The sequence below is a fragment of the Erpetoichthys calabaricus genome, chromosome 7 (genome assembly GCF_900747795.2).
Source record: "Erpetoichthys calabaricus chromosome 7, fErpCal1.3, whole genome shotgun sequence".
NCBI lineage: Eukaryota > Metazoa > Chordata > Cladistia > Polypteriformes > Polypteridae > Erpetoichthys > Erpetoichthys calabaricus.
This window is the reverse complement of record NC_041400.2, coordinates 64,159,799-64,172,097: the sequence shown is the minus strand read 5'-3', so window position 1 is coordinate 64,172,097 and position 12,299 is coordinate 64,159,799. Positions and strand designations below refer to the sequence as shown.

The 12,299-nt window shown below is 37.4% G+C and overlaps 1 pseudogene; it reads right to left on the bottom strand.

The window, feature by feature from the left end:
* Window positions 1-348: 348 nt before the first annotated feature.
* LOC114655055 (uncharacterized) lies at window positions 349-8,858 on the bottom strand (annotated as a pseudogene).
* Window positions 8,859-12,299: the final 3,441 nt, after the last annotated feature.

The window sequence follows — 12,299 nt, the reverse complement described above, 5'->3', positions numbered from 1 at the left end:
ATTCATCCACCTCCGCTTTGGCCATATATTGTTCTCTCTTCCCCTGTACTTCCATTCCCATCACTCTTTTGCCCTCATATTTGTTGTCTCTCCTTATCACATGTCCATTCAACTTAAACATACTTTCCTGTACTTTCTTAGATACCTCTCCCACTTTTGTTGTTTCTCTGATTGTCTAATTTCTTATTCTGTCATTTTTTTGTAATTTAATGTTAACATTCTCATTTCTGCCACATCTAACTTCTTCTCTTGTGCTGCCTTTACTGTCCATGTCTCAGCTCCATACATCATTGCTGGTCTTACAACTTTCTTAAAAGCTTACCTTTATCTTTTGCCTTAATTCTTTAATTACACACTACTCCTGATGCCTTCTTTAAATTGTTCTATCCACACTGCACTCTTAAGGGTTATCTCTGCATCTGATTTTCTATCTTGGTATAGCAGTGATCCTAGATATTTAAATTTATCCACTTGTTTCAATAGCTGTCCCTGCCTGCTAATTTCAGAATCCTGAGCATCATTAAACCTGATGCATTCTGTCTTTTTTGGTTTATCTTCAAAGTCATTCTCCATTCTTCCAACTTTCTCTCCACTTCCACTTTTCTGGTGTTACACAACACAATGTCATCAGTAAAAAACTTTGCACAAGCGGATTTGGTCTTTTATCCCATGACTCAGCACATCCATGACCAGATCAAGGGGTTAAGGAATTAAAGGAGAACCCTGGTTATACTTCAGGATCATAGAAGGAAGAATCCTTTCCCAGTATCATCCAGCTCAAGGAAGAAACAAGCTCTCAGATGTCTTTTAAGTCCATTACAGGAGCCACTCATATATTCAACCTATTGGAGGAATTTCTGGTGCTACAGTATTTACTTAGTGCCAATCCACCCTATGCCCAACTTAGATAGATAGATAGATAGATAGATAGATAGATAGATAGATAGATAGATAGATAGATAGATAGATAGATAGATAGATAGATAGATAGATAGGATACTTTATTAATCCCAAGGGGAAATTCACATACTCCAGCAACAGCATATGGAAAGCTTGGAAAGCTGCATAGGACCCCATGCTGGTAATTTTGCAATGATGTCATTTGTAGTTTAGGTTTAGGTTTCTTTATTTAGTCATGTTTACACAAGAAAACATGAAATTTGCCTTCTCAATTGCATCTAATAACAGGTAACAGACAGAATGAAATAAAACAGACAAATAGAAATAAGAAAGGTTAAGGTAAGGCAGTTAGATAAAACATATTTGCACCAAAAAAAAAAAAGGTAACAGGATATATATCAAAACCTTAAATATTATCTCCGATATTTCTTATTGAAAAGTCGTATGGCACTAGGAAGAAAGGAGATTCTGGAGCGATTTGTGTGGGTTTTCAAAGCAACTATCCTTCCTGATTTACTGAAGTTTAGTTCTACATGTAATGGATGTCTGTCATCAGTTGAGATGATTTCCAGTTTCTTTAGCATTGCCCTCTGACACACATTAGTCAAATCATCTACATCAGCCCCTAAGAACAAAAAAGCAGGTACAAAACACGGAGAAATGCACTGAGAGGTCTGCTACAGAGCAGCGACCGGAAATTGTCATAGTTATTTATTATTCAGATATTGTAAGCTTGTTAACAGCTTAATAATTTTATAAAGAGTGTGACAGGGAAAGACCACCTTTTGAATCAAAATCATATCAAGAGATAACAACGCACATTTTTTCCCCTCATCCTATGAACCTCAATACTGTACACAGAACAGGATGGCATGGCATACCCCAAACAGTAGTATCTGTCAGGACCTGAGAAAAAAAAGAGATTTGAAAATTGAGAAGTGAAAACAACATGCATGTAGGTGAACTCTGTATTTTATATACTATTGGTGTTAGAATAATTGTCAAACAAGCTGAACAGACTGTCTATGGCAAATTGGCAATGATAAGTGTCATGCATGTGCGCCAGAGGTTCACCTTCTAGACCCACATAAGTTTTGACAAGACCCAAGACAAGAGGGGGCGCTGTTGCTAACAGTCTAGTCTCCTTTTTCCTTCACAGCCTTGACAAACCACCCATTGAGAGAAACAGAGTCAAAGAGGCCTTGCCCTTTCTGATCCATCCAGTATAAAAGGGAGAAGCTTCTGGAAGGTGGCGTTTCATTTGGACCTGACCATGCTAGAGAGAGTCTCTGAGAATGCCACGTGACTGATTTAAAAAGGAAACTGGCCTTTCAGTATAGTGCCATCGAGCGCGTGTTTCATTTATTTTTGGATTGGCCTGGCCTCATCCTTCACCTTGCTACACAAGGTTTTGCTTATGTTTCTGAACAGCTCTAAAATGTTCTGCATCACTTGTCAACTCCTCCATTTTGAAGCTTAGCTGGAATTGTCTTAATTATTTTATTCTCCAAAATTTATTTCATGACTATAACTTTTGAGTATTTCAGTTAGTTCATAATGTGATGCTGTTGATGCAATTGGTTGCAAAAGAGGATGGCTTAAAAAAGCACTGGAGCACTATTCCACTATAAGAACATAACACAATTGTTGTTATCCTTTGGACAGTGTTTCTTTTATATCTTGTATTGTATTCTCCTTTGAGTAGTGGTCATTTGCCATGGAATTTCATAATGTCCACATCAGCCTCCTTCTTTTCCCAAGTGTAGGAGCAGCACTTTACTTTCCCCATCTCGTTGGGATGCATATTCATGAAGTAATTATCATCACTGTAACCTCTCACAGGATGAATGCTCAAGATTGTTCATAGAGCCGGTACCAGTTCAGAGCCCAGTACTACAGAAATAGATTCAGCTATCAGCACAGACATCAGTATTTTAATGAGAGCTTTACCCAATACCAGCAGGTGAAACTCAGCAAACATCAGCTACCACAACTGAGAGATAGCATGTGTTGGGGGACTAAACAGAATTTTGCATTGTAATGGCACAAAAAAGATCAATTAATTGCAGCTTCCCCTTTATCACATTTTTGTCTTGAATACTTAACTAGAACTTTAAAAAAAATCCTTAGTCGTATGTTTTCCCAGGCTACTTTTCTAATTCTTCTTGCTATCAGACTGCTAACAGTGCCAAATAAAAAGTGAAGAAGGATTTTGATGTTAGTAAGTTGCTTGAGTGGAATCCAATGAAGCAATGCACTGTAAGAGCTGTGGTAATGTGTTATTTTTTTTTTTTTGGCTTTAATTATAATCCTGGCTGAAAACGTTTGTACTGATTGAAGTGTAAAAAGAATACGTTTGGGCTGCCTGAGACTGGTAGATTAAAATTATTGATCATACTGACGAATAATACATGAAGTAATTTCCCTGTATCTAGGGATGTGAGGAACCATTTTTATTGAGACATACTTCTAAGTGAGGATGCATGCTAGCAATGCAGTTCTTATGTGAGTGTTTAAAGACAGATGCATCAATCTAGCCTCCATTTACTAAAACTGCTATTTCCAGTACAGTCACAAGAAGTCAGAATTTGTATCATCTGTACATGCAAGGTAGAAACCAATGAACCAACCCTGGATGGGATACTATCCTATTTCACACCCACACTTACTCACTCCAAGGCAGTTCAGCATGTTTTACATTTTGTGAAAGGACATCAGGGAAAACCCATACTGTCACTGGGAGAAAATAAAAACTCCAGACCAAAGATGACCCACGCAGGAGTTTCTCATAAAAAGAAAATATGTATCAAATAGTGTATCTTGACTCCATGTTATACAGTGTGTATGAAATAAATGGTCCTGGGATTTTAAACATTATTTTGCAAATAATATTCATTACTTTGCCCTATAAACAACAACTCTGTTTCTGCATTGATTTTAAAATCATTTTCCAATTAATTATATTGTAACAGGAGGTAGTGGTTCTTGCCTTGTGCCAGATCATGCCTGATGGTCTCTGATCCACTCAGACACTATACTGGTTGACAATTGAGCCATCTCTTAATGTTTATTGTAAGTGAAATGACGACTGTTGATCCTGTCCTTCCATAGTAGTGCTCCATGATTCTGGCTTTCTTAATTATGATAACCTTTGCTGTGTATGTTCCATGGCTCTATTTTTTCCTTTAGTTTGCCTCATAGCAGACTTGTTCCAGTAAATTACTTGTTGAAATCCTGCAGCTTCCCATGTCTCTTACTACTTCAAGTCTGCTCTGTCATGTTTTGGCTTTTTGCCTCTTCCACCTTTTTTTACATACACAGGTTTACCTATGTGCTGGTGCTGTCCACACTCTTATTTCTACTTTTGGCCATCTTTATTGGTCAGGAGACGCTTCCACTTAATAGTGTGTCTCATGCAATCTATTTTGACAGCAAACTGTCATTGCAGTGTTTATTACCTTCCATGTGCTCCTTTTAATTTATTTGCCCCTAAGGTCTGTCTTTGCCTTTTCAATTCTTAGAAGCAGCGCTAATCATACCATGCCTTCTCTAAATCATTTTGTAGCATTGGTCCATTCTAGAGTCATTCTTCTGGACAAGCACTGAAACCTGTTCTCCCTTCTTTATCAAATTTGTTTAGGTAACTCCTTACCCTGAATTTTGTCTTTTTAAAATTCACATCTCATTGGTGATCTCTCTTTGGTGTGAGTGTTGCTTTAAATGTTGTTATTTTTTGTTTAATGCTACCTATTCCTAAACATCCAGGTTTATCATTCATTTTCTGTTACTCTCTTGCAGGGAGCTAATATCACTCCAATTCCCTTGTTTTTCTTTACTTTCTGGGTATGTCACAGTGGAAGGTGTAACTTCTGAAAAGCTACACTTTTAATTTGTTTTTTCATAGCTGCATTTTAGTTCTACTTTAAATAGATTATACAGTATATGTATTGCAATATCATATACTGCTTGGAATTTCAGTCATTATTAAGCTCTATTTTTCTGTTTTATTTTCTGGAAAATCGCCATCATCTGATCAAAGTACTGTGCAGCCACCTGTGATGTTGCAATAAATGTGGGCCCTGCAACTGTTGATAAGACTCACTGCATCAAATCTTCTAAGATGAAACTTAAAAACTTCATCTCAAGCACGTTTATGTTAGGTGCAATGCCCACTGGGAGCTGGGCAGTCTTTTGGTCTTGGAACCCCTTCAGATTATTTTTTTCTCCAGCATCTCACCAGCAGTTTTCTTATTTTTTCTGTCCTCCCTGGCCATTTGACCATAGCATTGGACTTATTATTACAATTATCGGAGACTTAAAAACAAAATCCATAATTGAGGACTATACTTTATCTATTACTTGTATATCTGTATTGTTTAAGTGCATATTGATTTATTCTTTTGGTATTTAATTTATTCATACATAATTATTTCTAATTTGTTGTTTTTAGCATCTTGTAAAGCACTTTGAGCTACATGATTTGTGTGAAAATGTGCCTTAAAAATAAATGTTTTTGCAACATTCTCTTCTACTGAAGTGGAGGTGTATTGGCTTGTAGTCTACTTCCTCATTTCATCTTGATGGTTCCACTTCTAATCATGACACAAATAATTTTCAACCAATAAAAAAAAAATAACAATATGCCTTCTGAAAAAGTTGCTTGCATATGAGTTGAACTGCATATTGCTGTGACTTTTTCAGCTACATTTATTTGCTTTGTCTGCTATTTGTCTTCTTCTGCTGATCTATTTGCATAAACCTTTCACAGTTTTAAGTTTTTGCTGACTTTTGGTGAGGCCGTGTGTCAATCATTGGTGTCTGAGGATCACTTGAAGACCAAGTGAGAAGCTACATACTACATACAAAGCTACATACAGAAAAAGCTGCAGGACCAGATGAAGTCAATCCTCGAGTACTTAAGGCCTGTGCTGACCAACTTTGTGATATCTTCTGTCACCTGTTCAGTCTGTCCCAAAGTTTCCAGAAAGTGCAGCTACTGTGGAAATCATCCCACATTGTTCATGTTCCAAAGAAGCCAGGCACCTCTTCACCTAATCACTGCACTTATGATAGATAGATAGATAGATAGATAGATAGATAGATAGATAGATAGATAGATAGATAGATAGATAGATAGATAGATAGATAGATAGATAGATAGATAGATAGATAGATAGATAGATAGATAGATACTTTATTAATCTCAAGGGGAAATTCACATTCTCATATCATGAAGACTGGCTGGTCCTGGACTATATGAGTCCTCCTATGATAGACCACCAACAAAGACTTGGAATGGAGGATGCAATTTTCTAGGATATAATTCTCATTTGGACAAAGCTGGCAGCATTGTGAGGATTATGTTTTTTGATTTCTCCAGTGTCTTCTGTACCATCCAGCCATTCCTGTTAAGGAGTAAGCTCATAGATGTGCAGGTGGATGAGCTTGTGTAGTGCTGGATAACAGACTTTCTATCCAGCAGACCGCAGTTTGTGAGACTTAGGAACTGCTTCTTGGATACAGTAATGAGCAGTACTGGTGCACCTCAAGGAACAGTCCTTTCTCCTTTTCTCTTAACCCTCCTGTTACATTCGTTCCTCAGGAACAGCAATGGTGTTCCTGGGTCAATTTGACCCGGGGCATGTTTAATTATTCAAAAGTGTCAGAAACCAAACAATCCCAATAAACATTGTTTATATCCCATTATGAACTCCATTACTAACCACTTCAATTAATATTTAGTGCAATGGTGTTCTTAATCTCTCACAAATCATGGTTCAATGACAATAATGCACTCATTTTTCATAAAGAAAAAATGTACAACTTTTTTTAATGTACATTGGAAATATCTACATATAAAATACAATAGATTTACATGACTTTGATTTTTTTTAAATTTTGTTTTACATTTTGAATTTTTTTCTTTTTATGGAGTGATGTTGATAAATTAACACAAGACACCTCTTCTGTTCAGGGTCAAAATGACCCACTGACTTAAAATCAAGACAAATGAGTCATGAGGATTTGTTTTGAAAGTAAACTTTATTTTAGCGCTGTTTTTGAACCAGAAATAAACAAAATAACAAAGCAACAAAATAAGATATTAGCAATATGAACACGGTATTTGTGTGTGTATGTGTGTCTGTGAGTCTCCACAGCACACAAGTGACGTCATTACGTTGTGATAGTAAACACTATGCAATGTTTAGAACCAGAAATACACAAAAATTAATAGGTGGAAATGAACAAGGTGCATGTGTGTGCATCTGCATAGCACATGAGGGACATGTCATCACAGTGTGCTTTGTGCAAATTAATTTTGCACATTTCACACAGGTCATGCTCATCTTGACATCATCAGATGGCTTGCAGACCTGGGACCTCTTCCTCTTCCTTTTTCCCCCTGCAGCAACCCCAAGATTTTTTTTTTGCTGACCCCCAAGACACACACAACATGCTCACACACACACACTTACTTACCTCACGCACTGGTGTACTAGGTGAAGTCCTCTCCTGGATCTCCCTCACTGTAGCTGCAGCAGCTGCGGTCCTTGGTATGTGCTGCCTCTGTTGTATATGTGGTACCACAAGCTCCTTCCCCAGCTCCTCAAGGAAGATGCGCCTCTTGTGCAGCTTTGACACGTTCCACTCAGGAAAGACAAATGCGTTGTAGGCTGATACATCAATCATGTTGTAAAAGATGACCAGCGGCCAACACACAGTCATTCAATTAGTGCTGTAGGACCCCGTGACTTTGTCCAAGTTGTCCACCCCCGCTTTGGTGGCATTGTAGTCTAGGATCATAGTTGGTTTCTGGTCGTCTCTTGTTCTAATTTCAGCGTTTTTGTGCAAAGTGCTCATGAACACAACATTTTTCCCCTTTTTGGGGCAGTAAGACACTAGGACTGTGGTGTCTGTGAAGGCAAACATGGAAGACTGAGGTGCCCTGTTCTTGGTTACCAGGAGCTCAGCAGGGAATTCAGCCCTGTTCTTTCGGACCGTTCCGACCATCGTGCTGGACCATTTCTCTTTAGAAGCCCCTGACACAAGGTGTAGCTTATGAAAAAAATGTCACAGGTTATGTTGTGCCCTCTGAGACCTTGTGCCATATCAAGCACGACCCAGTGTAAACCTGCATGTTCAATGCATTTCTGGTGTTTGCATCACATGCTGCCCAGATTTTTATGCCGTATTTACCTGGTTTGTGAAGCATATATTGCCTAAATGGGCAGCAACATCTGAATGCCACAAGCCTTTCATCCACTGTGACATTAGGGCCTGGGTTATAGAGTAGTGGAAGTTGCTCTGCCTACTCGTCCCACACTGTCCTAATAGCTGCCAGCTTGTCTCCCTCCCGTCTGACAGCCCTTATCTCTCTATTATCAAATTGGATTACTCTGGAGAAAATATGAAAAGTCTCCAGAGACATTGTGGCACGAAATAAAGCCCTGCCTGTCTCTACATCCAACAGACTGGCTGTTGATTAATCCTTTGACTTATAGACTCCAGTCAGGATGAGGACCCCCAAATATGCATGTAAATGCATGTTATCCAGCTCCTTCCATTTCTCCCCAAAACATGCCTTCTTTCTAGATCAGTCATTTGAAACGATTTTCTGTATGGAGTTGGGCATGACCAGACTTGATGTCTGTCACATGAGCCTCTGCCATCCTAGTGGGCCCTGGCACTGTCTTTATTATGTTTTCTGCAGACAGTTTTGCCTGACATACACTTGGGGATGAAGAATACTGTATTTCACCATTTTTTGATATGAATGTCTTGATTGGAAGAATATGAATAGAAGTTTCCTCATTTGGTTCATAATCAGAATCATCACACTCAGAATTGACCTCAAGATGGTGTTCATCTTCAGACGCATCTTCCTGTATTTCACTGTCATGATCAAAGATGAGTTCCAGAGCCTCCAGAGCTGTCACCTGTTTACTTCTGCTGCTCATTTTGTAAAGCTCTGACAGAGAGTATATCATATGTAGCTGCAAAGTGTAATGTTGGTAAGACTCCCTTGCAGAGAATCTTTATATGTTTTGCTCCTCCCCTGCTGAGAGTGTTCACTCAATGTGATGGAGTTTGCCCACGGGAACAGAAAAGGTTCCCATCAAAAGTCATAAAAACACCTGCATTCTCGCACTTTACAGAAGAGGTCAATAGAATAGGGAGAGGGTGTGTGTGTGTGTATGATTGGGGTGAAATATGTCTCACAGTTGCAAAGAAACAAATAGTATTTGACACTTCTGACCCTTTTAACCTCCACTTTGACTGGCGGGTCAAACTGACCCAAACAGTATCTATGTAATAAAAACATGCAGGGTTAGTGTTGCAAATATGTGAAGTGAACCATTTTCATTTTTATATGTTGATTACACTTATTAAGCTAAGCAAAAGAAGTTTCATACTGAAAAAATACTTTTAACTATTTTTTTTAGATTTTTTAACTTTAAAATGGGTCAATTTGACCCACAACATAACAGGAGGGTTAACTCTGTAAACCTCAAAATATAAATATAACACCTTGCAGAAATTTCCCTATGATTCTGCACTTATGGGGTGTATTGATAGAAGGGATGAAACAGTGTGTAGGAGTCAGGTGGAGAAGTTTGTTTCTTTGTGCAGAAAGAATTGTCCAGTGTAACATCAGCAAAACCAAGGAACTGGTTATTGACTTTCGCCGCATCAAAAAGATTCTACATCTGGTCACTATTCAAGGAGTAGCTGTAGAGAAGGTGCATTTCCACATGTAATTGGCTGTCCACCTGAATGACATGCTGGACTGGTCTGATAATACAAAGGAACTATAAGAGAGGGCAGATCAAGCTCTATTTTCTTAGGAGTCTGTGTTCCTATAATCTGGATAGTGACATCCTTCAAATTTTCTACAACTCTGTGATGGCCAGTGTGATTTGCTCCACTGTGGTATGCTGAGCCTGTAACATTACTTAAGGAAAGGCCCACTTAATCAATAAACAAACTAAGAAGGCAGGCTTAGGTATGGGATGCACACTGGACTCCATGAAGGTTGTAGCAAAGATGAGAATGAAAGCAACACTAAGTGTCATTATGAATAATGTTGCACATCCTCTCTGACACACTGAGTACTTTCAGCCAAAAATCATTCAACAGAAGGAAGTGTGTCAAGAAACACTACTAGGGTTCCTTTATACCAAAGATAATACGCCTTCATAATGTCTCACTGTGACTATAATTGCCATGTCAAAGGTTTTCTTTCTTTAATATTTTTTTCAATTTCATAATTCTGGTGTGTGTTCAGTCTATAGTGTGTATATATATGTATTTATCTAATTATTAATTTATTTAATGAGCTTCTGTAAAGAGCCAGATTCAACCTTGGGAATAAATAAACTTTTGTCTATCTAGCTATCTATTAGATTTCATTTTGGTTTCGGTTATTTTTTAAGTACGTTCGTGTGAAGTATCCTTCTGTAGTTTGCTATTTTTCTTTAAACCTTTTCTTGGTAATCTTTATTAAGAATCCTTGTTTGTGTTCTTTGAGTAAAGGATTTACATTTCCCCACTCTCTTTTGAGTCCAAACGCTTGGCATCTGTGCAGGACTCAAAACCTGCTTCTTGAGTAATCAATCTTGCTTTTTTTAGGTCTCATAAGCTTTGTTTTTTTCATGAACTCTGTTTTTGAGTTTTGTGATGTCTGAGTTGGAAAGTGGGTAAGATTCCTTTAAGAGAATATGAATTATGGGTTAGTGAAGGGGAGCGGGAGATTGGAATGGGAGGAGCAAAAAAAAAGGAGTAATAAAACAAGCCGTGAGTGGAGCTTTATGTTGTGCACCTGTGTTTGGGTCATTTATAATTTGTAATATGCAATGCACTACATACTTCAGCAGTCAGATATTGTTCTGCAAGTTTGTGTGGCCTATCACTTTACATATGAGCTGTTATTGCTCCTAGATGTTCGACAATAACAGCACTTACAATTTACTAGGATAGCTTTAATAGGGCAGAAATTTAACTAAATGACTTGTTGGAAAGGTTGTTTCCTATGACAGTGCCATATTGAAAGTGACTGAACTCTTCAGTATGACCCATATACTGCCAATGTTTGTCTCTGGAGATTGATTACCTGTATGTTAAATTTTACTTCTGCACTTGTGAGAAACGGGTGAGACTGAAATAGCCAAACTCACTAATTAGAAAGAGAATCCACTGTTCTGTCATCAAAGTTGTCATCAAAGTTGGTGAGCAGAAAGAATTTAAGAGGGACCAGGAAGTAAGAAGAAGCTAACAAACAAAGGTCAAAACCAGGAATTAGGCCAATATTTTGTCAAGCCAAACAGGGGGGTCAAGAATTCAAAGTCTAAAGAATAGAAGATTAGGTCATTTGCCCTGAAAATGATTAGAAAACATGCACAAAATATTGCTTTTCCACAAACGTAGACAATAAGCTTCCTGGCAATGGGACAAAAATAAAATGCTATCAAAATGGTAAAAATAAATGATTTATATTATATTGGGGCTTTCACGAGTTTATGAATTACTGAAAGCTTTCTCCTATTTGATGCCAGCAAGTTATCTTAATTTTTATAGCTGTATATGATACACTGCTATGAAGTAATAAAAAAAGCCAGTCAAGAAGAACATTTGTGCCGAGATAACACTCCTGCACAAATTGATTTCTATTGTTCAGCTGCTAGCATTCAAATATGGAAACTTTGTGCATCTTTTTTCTCATCCCGAAAGTAAAAAAGTCAGAAGCTTCTTCAAAGGAATTTATTTTGAGTCAAAGGACAGTATTCATAACAAAATGTCTATTACTTAAAGCACTCTCATCAGTTCAGGACATACTTTGAGATTTGGAAGAGGTTTATGAAACAATACATTGCTTCTAATGAATGTTAATTACAGAGAGATTCCGCACAGGAAAATGTAAGTGTAAAATTCACACTTATTGTGCATATTGCATATGAAAAATGTAAGTGTAAAATTCACACTTATTGTGCATATTACATATGAAAAATGTAAGTGTAAAATTCACACTTATTGTGCATATTGCATATGAAAAATGTAAGTGTAAAATTCACACTTATTGTGCATATTGCATATGAAAAATGTAAGTGTAAAATTCACACTTATTGTGCATATTACATATGAAAAATCACATCTACGTTTAAAGTAGCAAATTTAATATTGATGATTTTGCTGTTTGTGTCCATGCAATACTTTCTTTATTAAATTGCTTTTTTGAAACAAGTTTCATTTTTAAATAAGCAAACTTAATTATAACATAATCATTGTTCAGAGTTTGGTCTATTGTAACTCTCTCTGCAATGTCATTTCCTCTTAGTATAAGCCACACAGAGACACAGAAATGTATGTGTACTGCCACTTTTTTGTTTACAAAAAAGGCACTG